Source organism: Melanotaenia boesemani, chromosome 16, assembly GCF_017639745.1.
Source record: "Melanotaenia boesemani isolate fMelBoe1 chromosome 16, fMelBoe1.pri, whole genome shotgun sequence".
Lineage (NCBI taxonomy): Eukaryota > Metazoa > Chordata > Actinopteri > Atheriniformes > Melanotaeniidae > Melanotaenia > Melanotaenia boesemani.
Window position 1 is genome coordinate 24,557,633 of NC_055697.1, and position 22,259 is coordinate 24,579,891.

Here is a 22,259-nt window from a genome sequence, read left to right on the forward strand (position 1 = left end):
TGTTGCAACCCAGTCCTGTGTTGGATGGACTTTGTTTAAACTGCATCAGGTTGCAAAGCAGGAGCACTGTATAAATGAACTAACCACCATGAAATCTTGATTTTTAGATGGTTAAAGTTCTCTATTTGTTGTTGTTATTCAAAGCAGCAGTTATCTTGACTCACTCATAATGAATCTTCCCTTAATGTCAAAACTATGAACACTGACCACCATGTACTGCACTGGTCAGTCAAAAACAACCGTACCAAAAAGAAAAAAAAACATTATGAGGATTAAGACTTTCCTAATGCACTAGACCTAAAAATACATAAGATTTTTATCATATGTATACATAAAGCCAAAATGAACGGGAAAAGAAACAAATCCTATAGGCCAAATTGCAGTGATCAAAACAGGCCTTATGAGTGGGAATCAAAGTGATCTGTGAAGATGACGAAGGTAGACAAGGGTTCAAGGCTTAGGGCAACATGAGTCAGCTACACTACCATTGATACATAAACTCACAAAGACACACCCAAATGCACAAAGAGAAAAACTGCATGGAAGTAAAAACAGGAAAAGGAGTGGTGTAAACCATGATGAGCAGGAGGAAGCAAGAGGAGCAAGAGGTTCAACTGTGTATTAAATGGTGTCCATATCTGTGGTGCTAAAAAAGACAAGTTCACTGAATCAGAACATAACAGCCTCAAGCTGAAGTCAAACTGACACACAAGCACAAGAAAGTTAAGTAGAGGGCTGGTTAGTAAATTAATTAAAAGTCAAAAAGCAAATAATCCTTCACACAAGAAGGAAATATCATCTAGTGCGTTTAGTTACTTACCAATATCATAAACACTGCAGACAATTTCTAAGGCCTGGTCAATTTTTGTGCCTTTAATTTCTTTAAATCAGAAGGAAAATTGAAGACAGACCTGTGAAGCTTTGGTCTGACAGAAATTCAATTTAATTAGCTGACTCTACTCTGAGCACATGCGTGAGAGCATATGCAGCAAACACTCACGCAGATGCACACATGCAGCTGTTTCTATCACTTATGATGGCATTACATAAACCCCCATTTGGCTCCTGAAAATTCACCCCCACAATCACCACCACTTCCCTCACTTGAACTAAGTTTTTACTGTAAAATTTAATTGCTTACCTTTTGGGAACCCAAAAGAGACTGGATTCCCATAATGTGACTGTGTTAAAAGACTTAAGTCCCCACAGCATCAGTAAATAAAGTGGAAAAGTACAGACATACAGCCACAGTTTCTTGACTTGTTTTAACAGCTGTGTCTGTGTAAGCAAGTCTAAGAAAATATTGCAATTTATTTTTAATGTCCCAACTCTCCGGTAAGTCGACCTCAGCCATATTGTCTCCATATCATCTCACTCCAGTCAGCAAGCAAACTCTCTCTTCCTTGAAGGAAAACAGAAAAAAAGTTGATTTAAAGATTCAGTCTGACTCAGTTTTGCAGTCCTCAAATAGTACATGTTAGAGTTAATGTAGGAGCGAATGAAGAGATTTTATTTGTTTTACATGTGTGAAACTCAAAACCACAAAACAACAAAAGCTTACACTGGATTCACATTAGGTGGGTTCAGAATGAAAATGGTGACGAACAAGGAAAGATTTTTATTTTGTGTGAGCATAAAACGCTATTGCATGGGAACAATGTTTTTGCATGCTCTAGTTAATTTGTGCTCATCAGATAAGAGCTTTTACACACACAGCTCACCCGCTCTACAGTTAGAGTTGAACTTGGTTTTTTACTTATTTTTTTAACTTGTTTTGTCCAGTATAGCAAGCAGATTGATGGATGTTTATTAACTTGGTTATTCAACAGGATGGCTGTCTTTGTCCCTGCAAACATGCACAGAAAGGGACTTGAGTCATGTAGACCTATTTCAGTGTGGACCAAATTCACTAAAATATTGTGGCTTGTGGCAAATTGCTACTTCACTGAGTACCTTGGCAGCTTTGTTATAAGTGATGTAGAACTTTGGTGGTTATTCTTTGATGTCATCTGTGCAACTGCATCTACTTCCAGGCTGAAACCTTGGAGCATTTGCAGGCTTAGTCAAGTGTATATTTGAAGAAGTAAATCAATCCTTAACAACATTATCTGGGCCTGCTAGTCTGATTTTGAGAGCTGGATGAATATGGTAACCACGGTCAGATTTAAAATGCAGGACCACATAGTAAATATGGTCCCTAATACAATATTTAAACCACATTGTTGTAAATCTGCATTTCTCGACCGGCAGCAACAATATCAAGGCACTACACATTGTGGTGTCTCTTAATGTTTCTTTTTTGTCTCTGTCATCCTCTTCTGTCTCACGGTGCTCTTTCGGTCCTTTGCTCCTCAGCAGTGCTGCCTCTCTGTCTCTGCCTCTCTTCCCTCTATTTTATTTTCTCTCTTCTTGTGATAAAAAGCATGGAACTCAGTTCAGGTCAACCTGTCTAAAACCTTAAAACATCTGATATTAAATGGAAAATAAAGCAAAGTGAAAATGATTTTCTTTTCTTCCTTTTTGACAATAATGGTGAAACTGTATTTCAGTTTTGGGAGGGTGAGAGCTAAGAAGCATGTTTCGACTGCCCCCTGGTCTTCCTCCGCGCTTGTGATATAAAAGACAGAATCACCACAGTTCAACTTAACTAAAAATTAGATTTTTCTAATATTGAATGGAAAATAATACAGAAATGTGAGAGATTTGTCTTTCTCAACTAGGACAATAAAACAGTTTTATGTTGGTTGTCTTCAGCTGCAGCAGTCGCTCATCAGCTTTCCAACTCAGTCCTGTCTGCAAGTTGTCTCCCTGTCTCCGTCTTATCCTACTCTCTGCAGGTGATTTTTTTTCCACTCTTCATTGGTTGCCTCTGTGTCTTACTATGTTGGTCTAAAGATTTCCTCTTTACTCTCATTTTCACACACACACACACAGACGCACACACCTATTGTCATCATTCTCCTATCTGTCCCTTTTCTTTTTATCTGGTGAGCTCCTCTTCTCTCCAGATGACCTTAGACTTTTTCTTAGATTTCCTATTAGTAAACTCAGTCAGAATGTCATCATAGTCCAGGTTCCTAGCAAGCTGAGATTCAGTGTTCATCTGTGAAAATTATCATTCCCATTTACAGTTTGCAACCAGCAAAAACACAATAAGTGAAATTAGAGAGTGAAATTCTACTCAAATTAGGGCTGGGCGATATGACCTAAAAATAAAATCTCCGATTTTTTATAACCAAATCTGATTTCCGATTTTAATCGATTTTTTTTCTTTTCTTTTACAAAACATAAATAAACTTATTAAAAACATTTATTTGTTTATATAAATGAATGCCAGCACAAATAAAGCATATAATGTCATAGCTTTTCCACCATATAAACGACTTCATATCTTACATTGAAATATGCGACACAATGCATCCGTGATCTCTTTCCAGCTGAATCCTTATCATACAGGATCCACTGCAGAAATAATTCCCGTGATGAAGGTTGTCTCTCAACTAGGGTTTGTGTGGTTAAGTTGACTTTTGCATCTCATAGAGAGCAGCATTTATCACTGCAGTTTTACGCACAGCTAAATCCCAGGCGTGAGTGAAGGGTCACTTCACTGAAAATCTGTCAGACAAACACCGTTCTGGTGTGGAGGGAGGACTCAGTCTGCTGTTAACTAACTATGGAAAAAAAATCCTGATTTTCATAAAAATAAACCTCCAGAAATTGAAAATTCGATTTATCGATTTTATTGATTAATCGCCCAGCCCTAACTCAAATCCAATGCAAATATAAAATTCATAAGAGTAAGTTTTTTTTTTCTATTTCTCTGAACATCTTACAGGTTGGTCGACCTCAGATCTCTAGGTGAAGTATGATAAAGGAAAAATTGCTCAACATAAGCTTACGCTCTCCCATTTAGAGCCTTGAAAAATAGCAATAAATCTGTAAATATATCGTCTAACACAAAGAAAGCCAGTTGAGAGAGGTTAACACTGATGTTATATCATAATGCTTTTTTTTCCTGCTGAAAGACCAACGTCTGCGTTTTTGTTCTTACACCCTCATATAGTTTCAGCAATCCCAGTAATCTAACTAAAATGAGGGGGAGGCGCATGAGATTTTTATTTATTTAATTTTTTATATCTCTAGGAAACATTGGGCTTTGCCTTTTCATGCTTTGAGTATTTCGTAACCCATGACATAAAACAATGCGTCACATGAAAAGCACATTGTCAGTCATGTATGCAGTTTGTCTCATGTTTTCACAAAGAGCTTCAGAGCTTGGTGTTGGGTAAAACTTTGGTCTGCTGATTAAAATGTACAGAATAAAATAAAATAAAATATGTATATTAATTCATGTATATAAAGACTAAATGGCTCTTATGGACTTGCAGCAAGCATGCTGTGTGCATGATGTGTGTAACATGTACCAAGTTATGTTTAATGCTGACTATTAAGTAACCAGTTATTATAGTAACCGATTACTCACTCAATGTTGCAGTGCTATTAAAATTTACTTTTATGACTTTAAACTGATAGTCGACCCAAATACCACTAAGTAAAAAGATTTGTAACCTACTGAATCCTAAAACACATTGTTTAAAATGTAGCGAATCAAATTCAGTGCAACTTCAAGGCCCCATAATGTAAAATTCTCATGTCTTGTAATACATAGTTGGTCAACCATGCTGCTAAGCCTTTTGATGCGAGTTTTAAAACTTTGAACAGATGGTGTTAAATGCTGTGTGGTTTCTCTGTGCTGTTGTGGGAGGCTTTCTCTTCATTTGATCACAAAAGATCAGTAAGGCAGCCTGAAATGTTGATTTGTTTTGCTCTGATCAAACGGGTGTCTGAGGTCTGAGGACTAAGGTCAGAGAAGCATGTTAGCTAGTATGTTAGCAGTGACTTTTAAATATGTTTTCATGTTGTTAGTACTCCAGAAACAAATCAAGTTGTCTTGGCTCAGAGGTTAAAGAATTATACATGAACTAAAATCAATAAAAGGTTGTTTTATTTTTTCATAAGAAAACATACTGTATAGATGATTGTCAGGATGAAGACTTATCTGCTATACTTGTCCTTCAACTTCACCTTTGATCTCCAGCCAATACATTCAGATGGTGTTAAGTACTCTTAAACCTGCTTAACGCTGATGCAGGTTTTCCTTTTTATCAAAAGTGACAGCAAGACAAAACATGCAGTTATTCATCAAACTGCTACCTCTCCTCTTACCAGTGATGAATAGACTGCTTTAGTAGAGGAATCCCATAGCATTACCCCTGATCTTTAACCAGTATGCAATCTGTATTAACACTCACTGACTGCATGTGATAAATGAGTGATCCCAGATGACATAAGGTGCTGCTCCTGTGTGTGTCACCGCATGGAGCAGGAGCTACATAGTGGAAAGGTCTGCATATAATTCTAGTTAATATGTTTATGCAACATGAGTATAGAGCTGTGTTTAGTATGTTTAGAAGTTTCTGCACATAACAGAGTGAAATGTAAATATGCTCAAAATCTGTAAATGACATTTACTACTTAGATTTTAATTATGTGTTGGATTTATCTGAACAACATTTAGTGTGAACTCTGATTGGATGTTTTGAGACGCATGACGATTATGACTTTTTCTTTTGAAAATGATTAAATATTAAGTAAGTTTTAAATCTGTGTGGCTTGTTGAAATAAAGATGACTTCTCTGACATTAGATTTTGAGGTTCATGAAACTTAAAGATGCACTGCAGAAGTTTTGCTAATTTTCTTAGTGACACGCCCCCTATCAAAGGCTAATTTGGCATCCATCTTACATCCTACGTGTACTGTGAGCTCTTTCCAGCCAGTAAAAGACAGTCTTGACTCTTGTCTTGTCTTTTGCTCTGTCTCTTTCTTTTCCATTATTCCGATAATGTTTTCTTGCATTTCTTTGCTGAATCAGCCACAGTACGCATTCAATATGGCCAGTGTGTTTATATCCGCTTGCTAGCATGTGATGTGATGTATGAAGCAAAACTTCACAACATCACGCGGCATCCCGGAAGAAAAAATTGCATAGTGCGGTTTCTCAGCCTCAGGACACTGCTGGGTAGCGACAGCTCCAAAAATGTACATAATAAATGTTACTGTTCCATTAAAGGAGTCTGGTATGAGTAGTTCTAATATTGGGAAGTTACTTAATTTATTTTTAACATTCGTCTTTGTCTGTTGTACTTTGTCAATCATGGCACCTCTGCAGGATTTCTTTCAGTATGGGTGCAGCCAAATAGTGAAAACATATTACAGCCAGAGTTTGGCTACTATTGCTACTTAGGCCTGGTACAAGCTTGGTGAAAGCTACGCTGCTGCTGCCATTTCTTAACCCTGAATGGGTAGAAGCTAGGCTGCTGCTCATGGTCACCTAAGCTGGGCATAGTGGTTGCTAGACTTCTGTCCATTATCTAACCAGGTGGTGGTTGGCAGTTAGCCTTTTTCACAATGTTCCAGATGAAAAGTAGAACCTCCACGACCGTGTTGCAAATCAGTAGCCAGCCCAGAATAAAAATATCTGTCCATTCCCATTGGTAGATTCTGGTAGAATCTGATTAATTAACATGATACAAAATGTAGGAATGTTATGATATTAAAAGGCAGATGTAGACTTTCTGGTGCAAGACTGCTTGTGAAGCCTACATTTTCAGTTTACTTTTACATAAGTTTACCTTGTTACAAATGTTTAATGGCTATTTATTTATTAAGTTCTCCACAATTGTATGGATGAAAAAGATTTTTAGTGTTTGTTTTTGTTTTTTTAAATACATAAAATATAGTAAGATTTGGTTTATAATTTTTCACAGATGATAGTGTTTGTTAGAAAAAACACAACTATGAGGTTAAGAGAATTATCTGTAGATCGGAATATTACAAAACAGAGTTCTAAAGTTTGCTTTCCAGTTGCGATGAGTAATTACAGCAGACAGGGCTTCAAGCCCTCATTTAACAGGTAACAAAAAAAAACAAAAAAAAAAACAATGTTCACTATGATTGACATCCAGATACTTTGCAGAGATGGCAGGCCAGTATGGAAGAATAACAATCAACCTAAGCAGCAAAAAACAGCCCACATGCACCTAAAGAGTCAGACCAAAAACCAAAATCTCCAGCTGTTATGAAACAAGACTGAACCATTTGACTAAAGCTTTCAACAACAACAGAGGATACCAGGAACTGAGCATCCTATCATTTATGACATCTCAGTAGTCACACAAGATGATGTGGACAGGGAATGTTTTATGGTGACAGGAGCTGGGCAGCACATCCAGTGTAGGAAAAAAGATTAGTGCACAAAAATAATTAGCAATCTTGTGCAAAACCCTTAGTAAAAAAAGCTTTCTACTCCTTGAGTGACCTTCCAGGAGTCAGAACCTGAGCCCAGCAGTGCAAATTCCAGCATGTGTCAAGCTTGTAAGGCACTTTAACAAAGTGTGACATTAAATATCTGTGTTTTAGTAATATTATAACAGTTTAAGAACTTGCAAAACATGGAAAATTAGGATGAGTCTTTACACAAACAAGCTGTTTTGCTGTTAAGTTTCTAAACATAATCAGTCACAAGCTTTTAAAGCATTTTGTTGCCTTCTCTTCAATAAATGAGCTGCTTAGCGTTTACGGCATCTCTGAGAGGGCTAAAAGCAGATCCTCTTTATCAAACAGGGAAGACAAAGCACCAAGTCATCTATCAGACTGGTTAGTCTGGTCCTGTCCCATCAGCAAATTAATCATAGTTACATGTCTTTGTCCTGAGAGAAAAATATCAGTGGGCTGAATGAGCACCCCTGTTTTATGTCCTCTTTCACAGAATTGCTTACTTTTGAGGAGAAGCTGTTTGTGGTTTTGTTTCTGTGAGTGTGAGCAGTTTGAGCTTTGGGGCCTTTGCAGAAATCTTTGGTGTTTTTTTAGAGAAATTTCATGTCATGAGAACCTGACCCCATGAAGATACACTGTTGCTGATGGCTGTATTTAGCAACAAGATCATCTTTACCAAGTGAAATAGAGTCTGAAACTAAGTGACACTCCAATTAAAAAAGGAACTGGCTAATTTATCTTCCCAGCTCTTAACAGAATGATTAACAGCATCACAGAAGCAGAGAAATGTCTCTTCATCTGTGGTCCTTGCATTGGTGACAATATGAGGAGAAGGTTGGGTTATAAATGGAAGACTGTAATTCGTCTTGTTGCACTCCTTACTTATCTTCAAACAGAGTGTTCACCTTTGGTCCCTAAAGATGGCTAAAAACATTCATCCTCTGCAAAGGAGCATGTCAGTCAGGGAATAACTGGAGACATTTGTCTCAACAGTGATGGCTGTGCACAGCAATCATTGCATGAGTGAATCTGGATATTTTAAATGTGATATCGACACATTCTGGAACAAATATGCATGTAAATAAATTACTTACTGAGTTATTTTGACCTATTTTGAGTCCTTATAACACAGAGGATTGATATGAATGCTTGTTGCAATGCCAACCAATTCAAAGCTAATATCAACACTGAATGCAATCAATTTAGATGATGCTTTATTCTTGAAAATAAAAACTGTATATAAATCTGGCATTGCATGCTGCTAGTTCTTAATCAAATCAAATTTTATTTATAAAGCACTTTTCATGCATAAGTGGCACAAAGTGCTTTACATAATAAAATGCACATAATACATAATAACAATATAATCTGTCTTGACACTACTGTGGGGAAATTATATCTTGGGGATCCGTCCACACCAGGAGCCACCATGACCACAGAGGCAGGTAACCATAGGGACAGCCCAGGCAGCCCAGGGCCCACACCACAGCCATTTGGGCTGCGGTGCAGCACCCTTAGCCACCCAGACCACAGCCATTCTCATGGCAACAATCCTGCAGACCAAACAGGCAATGATCCTAGCTTGGAAGGTCCACAACAATATTCAGGAAGTAGTTTACAAACAGTGAATTAAAAATAGTAATCCAAAACAGCATGCCAAAGTGCGGAGGTTGAGGTCACAGTAACAGTTCAAAAAGATTTGATTCTCTTTGATTCTTGTCTATCATTTAAGAACAAAGCTCCACAAGCGTAATGAGATCTAAAAGTTTCTGTTCAGTCTAGAGGGCATTTCAGGCAGATGGGGCAGCAAAACTGAATCCTCTTGTCCTCAATTCAACCAGAACTCGTGGAACAGACAAATGGACAATGCCACAGGAACAAAGGCCTCACCTGGGTGATCCTCCCACATGTCAATGTGCAGGCTAAAGGAGTTTGGGTTTGAACTAATATACAGTACATATTTAGTTTTAGATGATACATATAAGTAGACAGTTATGGATCATTCTTAATATTCATGCAAAGCCAATAAAACTCAAAAGGTCATTGCTCTCTTACACAAAATAGTCAGTTGTTGTTTTTACCCCACTTTACGATTGTAATCTTTGAATGCCATTATGTTTTGGATGTGCTGAAGAAAACAAAAAAAACTTGTCACATGCTGGACTGAGCTGCTATACCTGAGACATATCTAAAATATATCTCCTCTCCTTATTTGCAGTAAATGACCAAGAAGACGAATTGGTCTGTTGTTTATTAACATAAGGATGTTTTGTGTGTGTGTGTGTGTGAGAGAGAGAGATGTCAACAGTATAAGCCATAAGGTCTGGCAGCAAAGCAGGAAGTAGCAGTGATGTTGAGCACAGAATGGCAACAATAAAGTGGCATATCTAAATTTGCTTTTAGTTTTAACTTATACTTATGTTTTATAAAGGTAATCATGTAAGTGCTCTAAAGTGTGTTTGTATTGTAATAAAATAAAAAGGCACTACTGTGCATGCATCACAGACATATTCAGCCTCATACACTGCAGAAATATCCATGAGGAAGACCCTTCCAATAAATTATTTTCTTGTACATTAAGACAATATTTATTTTTGTCATCTTTTCCAAAATGTGTTCATTTATATGCACTGTAACTTAAACTTAAAGAAGTAAGGCAACCAGCTATAAAACAATTTTAAGTAAACTCAACTTAATATGTTTTATTTACTTTAATATGTTTTATTTACTTTAACTATGCCGAAATAAATAAATAAAATAAAATAAAATAACTAGGTTGTATTAACCTAAATAAAATGGTTAAATGTTATGATAACTATTGAAGTTGAAAATGCCTTGTTCAACTAAATTTTACATCTTAGATTTAGCATTTATTGGTTAACACAGCACAGGTCTTTTTGTTTAGTTTACTCAAAATGCTTTGCAGCTGGTTACTTTACCTTTCTAAGTTTTTCAACTACTGATACTTTAGTTTGGAAGTCTGTATTCTATCCATTTTCTATACACGCTTATTCCAATGCAGGGCCATTGCTTGCAGAAAGGACCATTGGGGTCAAACTGCCATCTATTAAGGACCCGGCCCATCAACACTGTTTGACAAAGGCAAAGAGGAACATTGGGACCCATCTCACCCCCGCCACAGCCTGATCTCTCTGCTGCCTTCAGAAAGACGATACCACAGTAAGTATGTAAACCTTTATTTATATAGCACCTTTCAAGATAAATAACCACAGGATGTTTCACAATAAAACAAAATAAACATGAGATAAACATGAAAGCACAAAAGCAAGTTTAAAAAGATATGTTTTTAACTGCCATTTAAAAGAAGACTCCACATATCTCAGATCTAGAGGAAGGGACTCCCAGAGAGAAGGAGCCACTGCTCCAAAAGTTCTGTCACCTTTGGTTTATAACCAGGTATGCTGCACAGCTAGCAGACCCTTATCAGATGACCTCAGGGATCTGCTTGGGACATGGGACTTGGGACTTGGGACAAGGGCTTGATCATGCAGAGTTCTATATGTGAAACCAGAATTTTTGCAATATACTCCATAGCGGATTTGGAGCCAGTGTAGCTGAAGATTTTGAAGATTTGAAGAGTCTGAGCAGCGTTAGGAGTAGGTCACTTTGGTTCTGCAAGGGCTTCTTTCCCACTGCTATCAGACAGCGAAAAAATATAGATATGTAGACTCTGGTTTTATTGCAATATATATGCATGAAGAATCTTTTTCCTTATTTTATGGTCTTTATGGATTTATTTATTCATATTTATTTATATTTTCAATAAGCTCATTAGTTAATCTGCTTAACTGTTGTAACCTCCACAGATTCTGGTTGCTGATGGTGTTTTTATGTTGTTTTTCTATTTTTATCTATGATCCATTGTGACGTAATTTTGTTCTGCACTCTGTCCCTGGAGGGCTGTTTTGAATGACAATAAAAAAGAATCCATCATAAAGAGGCAAACATCCATTTAACACTTACTTGTAAGGAGAATTTAGAGTGACCTTTTGGACTGTGGAGTACCTGGAGAGAACTAAAGCATACACAGGGAGAACATGAAAACTCCACGCAGAAAGGCTCATTTCAAACCACCTCCGCCCCAACTGAAGACTCAAACCAGGAACCTTCTTGCTGGAGGCAACGGTCCTAACCACAACCCCACCACACCAGCGTGCAAACCAGGAAGTCTGTATTTAAGAAATGAAATACCCATTAATTCATCTTATTAGTACAATTAAACATTTTTTTGCAACATTTTACATGCTGAAGTTATAGGAATGTCCAACATATGCCCATAATCTTAATGTCAGTATATTCATACCCAGTAATGAATATATTCTTATTTATATGAATCATATACACTCAAATATACACTACTGCAGCATGTGTGTCTGAACTTTTATTTACTAGCTACTAACATGGATTTATTGTAATGTCATGAGATGATACTATTCCTAAGACTTGAACAACTATTTTATGGTGTCCTTAGTTGTATTTTGTAGCTGATTTGTAAAGTTGATATTTTGAGTTATTTCAGCTTTTTTTTTAAAAAAACTATTTGCTCACCCAACTTAGAAAGAAATGGTAAAATGACAAACTTGTAGTTTAAGTTTTTAGTGTCTGCATGCAAGCAGGTTCAGCCACCCTGAAAAAATATGCAACGTGGGTGAAAATGATGGTAATGATCATAAATGTATTCTAGTCCTAATACAATCTTTTTCTAACCCTGACCAAATAGTTTTCATTATTAATCAAAACCTAGTTATGTCACAGCCTATGGGTGACCAGGAAATAACACAGTTCCATTATTACTTGTTGTGTTTACAAGTAATAGAAAAATCCTAAAATGTGATAATCCTAAGACTATTTAAACCACACATTATTAGTTGTGCTTGAGGTCACAGCTGACTATTGTGACTCAGACATTCCTGCTTATCATCCTGTCAGTAACTACAGTGTATGCTTACTTATACACTGTTGACTCAGACACTAATGGTCTGAAATTATTTATTTTATGTAAGGTACCCATATGACAAGATCCCAATTTTTGTCTGGAAGCAATAAAATATGCGTTGCTTTGTGTGTTCTTGTTCCCTATGCTCTCCTTTCTTCCTCCATCCTAACAAAGTTTTCTCTGGTTCTTTTCCAGCTGAGATGTTGCTGAGTCAGTTTGGACCATGACATCATCATCATGAGATGAGGAGGCTGGTGACCGCAGGCAGGGGCAGAAGATGGGGTGCTGTTTGTCGTGGTTTGCAGCTGCTGGTTCTCTGTAAACTTAATTGTGCTGTGGAGTTGCTTCAGGGAATATTCAGCTCAAATGTGGAAAGAAGGAATGAAGTCTGGGGGTTTGAGGGTGCAGTAAGTAAGATTTTTATGGACACATTTCACCAGATGACCATAAAACACCTGCAGGAGGTTGTTGTTGTTGTTAATGTTCCAAGTTCTGAGGCTTTTTTCCTTCGGTATAATGAACAGCTTTCCAGTTTGTTCTTGTTTTTTTTCATTTCATGTAATGGTATTCTTGATACTTAGTTATACTTATGTTGTTAAAATAACAGCTGATGATGAAAATAGTATGTGAAAAACAGATTAAAGTGAACCTACTCTGGAGTTTTACCAGTTGTGAATGCAGTAACGTGAGAATAATTCTTCTATATCGCAACTTAGCACAGTATAGAAGGAGAAATACTTTACAGAGGAAAAGAGAGAGGAAAAAAGAAAAAGAAAAAATATGGAAATGATCAATTATTTACTTTAGTTGATTATCAAAGCATTATCACTAATATTATTATTACAGTTTAATAATAGTAATGCAATTTAATTAAGATGATGACAAAACCAATAACATAAAAAAATAAATAAACACAAATACCATTGATTTCTTTTACTGTAGCGTCCCCTTAAACTGGATTAGTACCTATGTTACACTTCCTTTCAGGACTGAAGCAGTAACATCAGGGCTAAAATACTTTGTTTTTTAAAAAGAAATTAACCATCCCCCTCATAGACTGTCTTTTGCTGGATACCTTGTATACATAAAAATACATTATGACGAAAGTATTTCACTTTCTGGTTGAATTTAGGCTTTAATCTCAATTACTGAGGAGTAAAAATTCAAAATAACTTGGTTACCGTCATGGCACCATTTTTAAGCCATAATTTACATGCACTTGCTTTTGTGACCAGTAGAGAACGCATATTCTTCAAACGTGATTACGAGATGTTTTGAGCGGGATGTACACATGTTTTCAGGAGGAAGACAGTGTAGATTGGTAATGTAGGATTGTATGTTCAAATAGTTCTCCCTTACAATTACTCAGATATTAAAATTTTCTGTGATTCTTGTGAATTCTTATATTACAAGTTTAAGTACACACACAAACATATAATACAACAGTCCATTGCAATAAAAACAACAAAAAGCAGAATAAAAAATGAAAAAAAAAAACTGCTTCTCAAGTCATTTGAAAAACAATAGCTCGTTCAATATACTAGACCATTCAATATTATCAATACTCTTTCAGTTTCATGTCTATTATTAGGCAGATACCTATTCATTAAATTTGAAAACATTTTCTATTATTTTCCAAGAACAGAAATCCTGGCAATCAATTCCATGCAACCAAGCACCATCAGTGGTGTACACTTTTAACAGTGTGCTGAAATGTAAAGTATAATAATTAAAGCCAGTTTCATGTCTTCTTGCAGAACAGTGGAAAACTAAAAACCAAATAACGAAGTGTGCTTATTTAAAAGAACAACAATTTAATTCAATGCAAAGCAGTGCTTATGTAAATTAATAATAATAAAAGAAATAATCATTTGAAAATTTCAATATCACACTGCTGAACATTTGTCATGGAAAAATAACTGCATTTAAATTCATAGTGATTATGTCTCCTTTTAATTGCTTTTTTCCAACAGTATTGCTACATTATATAAATTCATGGGTTAATTTAAAGACAAAAGTTGAATACTGGAATATATAAGCATACAAGCAAATTTTATAGCACATTTCATGTACAAGACAATTGAAAGTGCTTTAGATAAAACATTGAAGGCTGACTAATTAGGATTCCTTCTGTAAAATTAATTTAAAATGTTCTCACTTGTTGCCAGGGATAAAAGGAAGCTTCCCTAAAAAAATCTGTCTCCTACATCAACAACGTCTTTGTCAAGTTTTTCCCTTTCAAAATAAGAGTTCCGTTTTGGAATAACTTTGGTGCACTGTGTTGCTCTTTCCTACTTCCTGGTTCCTTATCCAATCATATGCGACTCCCCACAGTTGCCTAACAACAACCAGCATTTGGTATTTTATGTGGGCGAAAGAGAAGCAGCATGCAGGTATGGAATCTAGTAAAAAAAAAAGCGGACCAGAAATAGTTTCAGAAAAACCTACAAAGCCACGGCATCTTGCTAAAAAAGCAAACGATCAAAAACGGAATAACACGAGGATCAATACTGGAGAAGTCTGAGCTGGCAAAGTTTCTCCTCGACAAGTGAGCAAGTATTAGTGGAGTAAACTGGTGGCCTGTTAGTTTACAACAACAAATGTATTGATGTTTGGGCCAAGTGTATAGTGTGTTTGTCCTTATAAACTTATGAAATTACTATCAAATTATTTCATTAAGTGCGACTACGGGATAACTGCCGCTGCGTGGCATTTGTTTGATTAATGTAGCTTTTGTTTATACTCCGTTTTATTCTAACGTAAATTAGTGCATGAAATTAGCGCTAGCATTGCAAAGCATAGCAACTTACTGTATGTGTGAATCATCTTCGATCCTCATCATGATGTTTGCTGGCGCTATGTTCTCCGTCCTTCATAGACTGTCTAAAAGAGCCTTCCTCTCACGAACCAGCAACCTCCACAAAACTCTCCGAGGGGAAGTTGGGGAGGGAGGAATAAGGCTCTCCATGTTTTTCTCTTTCGACTGCAGTTCTGATTTGAAACACTAGGTGTCAATGCTACTTATTTTGTCTTTAAAGCATTACAGCAGGGTGCAGAAGAAGCATTAAAAAGTACATTTTAAACAAACTTTAAAGGCGCATTACATAACTTTCTGACCTCAAATATCCTCTTTCCAGACTCCTTTGATGGCACAGTGACATCTGTCATGTGTAGTTCTGGAGCTGTTGCTGCCCAGCAGTGTCCCAAGGCTGAGAAACCACATTATACAACTTTAACTTCCTGGACGCCACATGACCTTGCAGCTGAGTTTTGCTTTACACACCACTTAGCAAGCGGATATAAACACACCAGCCATTTTAAATGTGCACTATGGCTGATTCAGCAAGGAAACAAAAAAAAACATAGTCAGAGGAAATGAGGAAAAGAAAGAGAAGCTCTCAATACAGGTAGGATCATAGACTATATAAAAAAGATGGACGGAGCGTACGTGAGATCACTCGTAGGTTTCTGAAGAACAAAAGGGAAACACGTTGGGCGTTCCCACTGTCACCATCTCTGTAGCGTTACGCGTGTCGTTAGTCCCGGAAAATCCAAAAATGGGCAAAGACGTCGAGGCGAGAGGGGGACTGTGAATACCTGGATTGGATACCTGCCAATCCTGTGAGAAGTTATGCAGTTGATTACAAAAACTCTAACTACATTTTTTTCCATTTTTATTTAATATTTGTTTAAACATAAAATATTTGAATCCCCAAGACAACTTTACAGGCCATTTCGACCATATTCTAGATATTAGAATATTTTAATATTCAAATTTAAATATACACATGTTTTTTTTTTAAATACTTTAAATATTTTACTTTGTGCTTTAACTTATTTTTTTATGCTTGAATTGAAAAAGAAGACGTTTCAAACTGACCTGAATATTAGACTGAGCACACATCTCTCCATATGAGCCCTATATATATATATATATATATATATATATATATATATATATGTGTATATATATATATATATATATATATATATATATATATATATATATTGAAAACTAGGTAACAAGGAAAACTTTGTGCCTTAGGAGTGGAGTTTAAAAAGCAGAGCATCACACGTGCTAAAGCATGATGGCTACAGAAAAGAAGGCAGGTAAAGATCAGCAACTTGGCTTTTTGTTTGTGTAGCTGACACAGGGAGCAGATCAAGATGAGAAGAAAAGCACCTTCTACAGCAGAGCCTGTGAACGTGGGAGGGAGGAACAGAACTGCAGGGAGGAGTGCACGTGAAAGAGGGGAAGGCATATTAACATGGGGAGGGATAAGGGAGGAGAGCAGATGTATTTTGGTGCCTATAAAGCTAAGCGTGCTTCTTGTTTTGGACTTTAGCAGAAGTGAATCCTGGTTGTAAGAAACGATGACAATACAACAATAAAACATCTCAAACTGAGGAAGTTGTCTGTTTGTGTGTTTGTTAGTATGATTGAAGAAGCTGCAGTATGCAGTTCACTTTTCTTTAAACAATGGTCACATCTTGTAAGCTCTGTTCAGTTCTTTCAAACAGTGGGGTGCTCTGACAACTGGGTCTTTTTCCTCATATGGTAAAACATTTATGCTGACACAACTTCAATTGAACAGGTGGCAAACATTTACTTGTGCATGACAGTCATTATTTCCATTAGATAGGATATGCTGCTTCCTCTTACTCATCTTCACAGCTCTTCTTTTAGTGTCTAACAAATGAAGTGCAGTCACAGTTTCCACACATGCTCAGAATTATCAACTTCTTAAAGACACACATAAGTGATAGTGAATGCTCACAGCAAGTCAGCATTGATCATGAACTACTTCTTGTGTATGAACAGAATGGAAATACATTTATTTAAAATACAAAAGAATATGTGTGTTAAGATCACTAGCTTCAAGATACAAGTGAATGTAAAACATTTGTCTGCCATTTATTTACTGACAAGGAGTCAAAATAGCTCCATATCTTCATCCAGCCCCAATAAGGTATATTGTTCACTGAAATCAAACAATGGTATCAGGCTAATAACTGGTGCTTTAGCCACTCAGTCATCTGAACCTACAGGAAATCTGGTTTTCATTTCCTTGTAAAGATTTGGATCTGGAGATGTGTTATCTGTATCCACACCCTCCAGCCAGCTTGGTACTAACACAAGGGATTTACACTTTAAATATTAGGTATGAAGCTATGACTACTGCAGCAACATTTGCATCTGTAGCTTAGCTTAACAACTGCAATCAAAACGATTTCTTTGCTAGGAGCAGTAATTTTCTGCAGATTGCCTAAGAACTGTTTAAAAGCCATGCGGTAACAGGTAGATTACACGCCATGAAGAAAGCCTGTTTTTTTTTTCTTTCTATTTTTTTTTTTTTTTTTTTTTTTTTTTTTTGTTTAGAAAGATGGGCCTTTTATGATTATTTGTTGCCTTCATCCCAGCTAAGCTAACTGCTAATAGTCAAATGAGAGGAAAAATGTACTTTGCCATGTAGTTTTTGCCTGTAGTCTACTCATATTTTTGCTTATTTTCCACTGTCTGACATTCCTTCATCTCCTTCACTATCACAATCTGTAACAGGGTCATATGAGTCTGTATACTGAACTCATTACTGGATTTCCTGCACACCATGCCACACCTCCTAAACCATCATCAAGTTTGCAGATGACAGCACTGTGGTCACATGAACAGAAGGGAAAGATGAGTCTGCCTAAAAATAAGAAATCCAGAAACTGACAGAGAGCTTGATGAACAATGTTTTACTAAAAACCAGTGATTCCAAATAATTGAGCCTAGACTTTGGAACACTGGACCTCCCCATATAGAATAGAATAGAAATACTTTATTACTATGTCATATTATATTATATTATTTATTATATTATTTATTATATTTATATATATTATCCCAAATTTCCCTGAGGGCTCTCTGAAGGGATTAATAAAGTATTTCTATTCTATTCTATATTATATTATATTATATTACTATATCTTCATTAATTGGGGACAGCATACAGAAAGTATAAACCTTCAAACTTTTGGGCATTCTGTCATGAACTGCCATCTGCAGTTCATGTCAACAACAAACACCAGCAGAAATATTTAAATCCATTTGCAAACAATCAAATCAATGAGTTTGAAGTTAAAAAACATTGAAACAGGTGATTTTCTTATGTTACAGCAGAGTAATTTTGTTATTTTTTGGAATACCTGATCTGTTTCCAGGAGAAATCAATAAGGCAGAACATGAAGTTTTTAAGTGCAGTGTAGAAAACCTGTAAAAACTCACATCAGATTTTTTTTCTTTTTCAATAACCTGTTCATTAGATGCCTGCTGAGTCCCGAGTAACTGGAATCCGATTAATCCTGTACTGTTTCCTGTTTATTTAGTCAAGTCTGTTTCTAAGCTTTTTAAAGCTGTGGTGAGAACATGTGAGGTTGCTAAAAGGTCAGACCAATAAGCAGCTGGGAGGTGTTTGAGCTTTGACAACAAACGTCACTGAACTGTCACTTGTATTAAAGTTTATCTGTTGCACATTTAATTTTTTTTACTATATGTGGAGTTCTAAATGTGTGCAGTCAGTTTAAAAAGAAAATAGGAAATTGCATTACAACAGATACATGTGATGAAAGACCACCTCAGTCTCACAGCAAAGTGTAAAACAATACCCAACTACAATTTTTATTATTATTTGCGCTGATGAGGACAAAAATCTGTATGACTAATGATCGCAAAATGACTGTTGCATGACCATTTTTTGTCTTTTTAGCATGACAAGATACAAAAGTCCTTTGCTGGAAACAATCATTTTCTTGACTGGGGTTAGTGAAAAAAAACACAGACATACTTTTTAGTAGTTGTTTGCATTTATTGTTCAGTGTTTTGATAACATGTGGTATGTACATATTGAAGTCTGCAGGTTCTCAAATATCTCATGCATCTAATTGTTCTAGTATGTGTCAAAGTTTGTTCTGCATCTAAAACTGAAAACTTAAATCAGAATGCAAACATCCTTCTATTTTTTTACTAATACGGAACTCTATGAGTATAACATTGCTAATAACCATAAATGTACTAAATCACAAATGTCCCCTGCAACTCCAAAATTTACCCTAGAGTCATTTACAGTATGAGTGTAATCCAGTGGTATGACAACATTGACATAATCCAGTAAACTAGTGTTACACAAGGACTCCGGGGAGACAAGGGAACGTTAACAAGGTTTATTCAGTGACTGGTATTCGGAAGAGAAACATACAGTTACCGATACAGGGTGAGGAATCTGGGAACGTAGAGGGAGTGAGTCCATTAGGTGTGAGGTTTAAGGTCCGACAAGGAGTAACTGAGATGGTGGAGTATATAAGGACTGGAGAGTCAATGGGGAACAGGTGTGACAGGTTGGGTTAACGCGGATGAGTGGATCAGGAACTGGTGTGAAGAATCAGGGGAGTGCTGGGGGATTGGCTGACTGTAACAACTTGTTGTTCCTAAGTTCAATAATAGATGTAAAGTATTAATGGGTCACTGTACCTTTTACGAGCATTAAGAAAGGAATATATGGTCGGCAATTGAAACTATGAGACTGAACATGGCCTTTAAGTGTGACCTTTAATAACCTCCAGTCAAGGCAGCCAAATGTCATTCTAGACCTTATAAGGCTATTTGATATCCCAGCTCCAGCTTTTCTTCTCTAGTTATTTTATAGTGGGAAAATTGCTTTCAATAACAGAATAGTTTGCCCTTCTATACAGCTAGCTAGGTAGAAAAACAACAACAGTTTCTAGCTAGCTAGCTAGCTAGCTAGCTGGCTAAGAACAATTCAATTCAATTCAAAGCTTTTATTGCCATTACACATAGTAGTGCAACAAGATTGCTGGTCACTTCTGTTACATAAAACACACAAGGACAATGGTACAGAAACATTGAGTATATTTGAAATTATATGTTATTATCAATTAAAATCCATAATAATAAAATAAAAAACAAGATGAAAGTGACTAGTGCTTAAGTGACTAATGTGTTCTAATGTAGTGCAAGGGGTCATTAGTTGGTTATTTTTTGTTCAGCAAGCTAATGGCAAATGGATAAAAACTGTCTCTGAACCGCCTGTGTACTGAGATGCAATTCGTCCGGTTGCTCTTAATCTTTGCCCTGTAAAACGTCGCCCGCTGCTTCCGCTTTACAATCTCACAAGCTGGAGAAAGTAGTCTTTGTTGTTCTCTCTTGGTGACGGCAGAGAGTCCTCAAATATATGAACTTCAAGGAATTTAAAGGACTGCACTCTTTCCATGCCCACACCGTTGCGGCATAGAGGCAGAGGTAGTGCATTGCACTTCTTCTTGAAGTCCAATATCCTTTGATTTGGTGGTGTTGATGGTCAGTTATTATTTAACTATTGACACATTATGTCTATTTCTTATATAGATTCCTATTACTATAAGCATTTGTACATGCCATAAGAACCCAGAAAGGTACAATTGATGCAAATGTTAGGAAAAAGACCGAATGTCAGTAAAAAGTAATATAAAATCCAAACATTTGTAGAGGTTGATGAAGTTTCAGCTGATTCAGCAAAGAAATGTAAGAGGGCATTATCAGAAGAAGAGAGAAAAAGAGAGACACAGAGCAAGAGATAAGACCAGAGTCAAGATAAGACTGTCTTTTACTGGCTGGAGAGGGCTCCAGCGGTCAATAGGAGGCGAGTCACTGAGAAATTCTGCAAAAGTTCTGTGGTTCTTTAACATAAAGGAAAAAGTCCATAAGTCTATAACTTTCTTTTCTATTGTAAAAAAAAAACAAAACAAAAACAAACAAAAAAAAACAGCTTCCTTTAAATTTAACATTTAAATAATTGTGTAATTCTTTTTCTATTTAAACAAAACAAAGACGCTATAGTTATTGTCTGTCATAAATGTTTTAGGTATCAAGACACAAAAGGGCATCATGAAAACCAACTAACTGGTAAATTCTGGCATTTCCATCTTGTGCTATCAGAAATGCAGCCATAAATTCAACAGACTGGGGAACCCGCTGTTTTGCAGCATTGCAGACTAGACTGGAACAATATGTTTATTTGTGGTCCTGAATTTATCTGATGATCTTAACAGATAACGAGACGTGCCAGTAGGACAAAGGTAGAAACAAGGAAAGAAAGCTCTTAATTTTTACATCAATCAGATCAGGTTAGATCCCTCAATACCTCAGCTTATTATATTCTACAGCCTTTAAAATGTTTATTTCTTCTTTGACTCTCCAGGGAGACAATTATATATTTAAAAAAAACTGAATCAAAACTGAGTCAAAACATTGACAGTGTGAAAGAAATTTGAGCACAATTTGTCAGACATGTCATGGAGCTGCAAGATTACAGGCTTTATCTTGTTAAAAACACCCTGAAGCATTTTGAAAAAAAGTACTGAAAAATGCAAAATGATGTAGACCGTCAAATTTGGGGTACAAAGCTCTCAGAGCAAAAGTTTACTTCCTCAAAGTTATAATAACGCCCTTTTTTATTTCCTTTTTTGCTTCTTCTTTAGTCTTCTTTTAGTCTAGTTTTTTTTCAGCAAGTCCTCCAACTAAATAAAGCAAATATGTTGATTGATCATACTCTCAAATGCAAACTATATTGTAGTCCTGTCTACAGTATGACCTCCACGAACGGCAGGAGGAAAATATGACTATGACAGCCACAAAGTTATCATAGGGAAGAACGCGGGTGATATGTGGTGCAGTTAGTATGGAGCGCTTTCAAGTATATGCCTCCACCGGTGGGACAACTAAAGAACAAGACTAAACTTTTCTACAGTGCCACCTCAGGTATGGTATATTGTTGTCCTGGTAACACATAAGCACAATAATTTATTTTGACAAAACTGTGCAACTTTCTGTTTGGGTTTAGGCAATATCATCTTATGGAAAAGGTTAGAAATAACTAAAAAAAAAAAAAAAAAACTTGACCAAGGTTCAATAAAAACAATACGGATAGG

The 22,259-nt window shown here is 36.3% G+C and overlaps 1 long non-coding RNA gene across 5 annotated transcripts in view; it reads left to right on the forward strand.

Moving 5' to 3' along the window:
• The window catches only part of LOC121655904, a 90,262-nt gene extending 70,862 nt beyond the window's left edge, over window positions 1-19,400 (forward strand). For 4 of the 5 annotated variants that reach the window (XR_006013329.1, XR_006013327.1, XR_006013330.1 and 1 more), the window contains 3 exons: window positions 10,359-10,516; window positions 12,489-16,254; window positions 19,390-19,400. This is a non-coding gene — a long non-coding RNA (uncharacterized LOC121655904). Of the gene's footprint in view, window positions 1-10,358; window positions 10,521-12,488; window positions 16,255-19,389 lie in introns of all 5 variants that reach the window. The other variant, XR_006013328.1, reaches the window with a different exon arrangement.
• The last annotated feature ends 2,859 nt before the right edge of the window (window positions 19,401-22,259 follow it).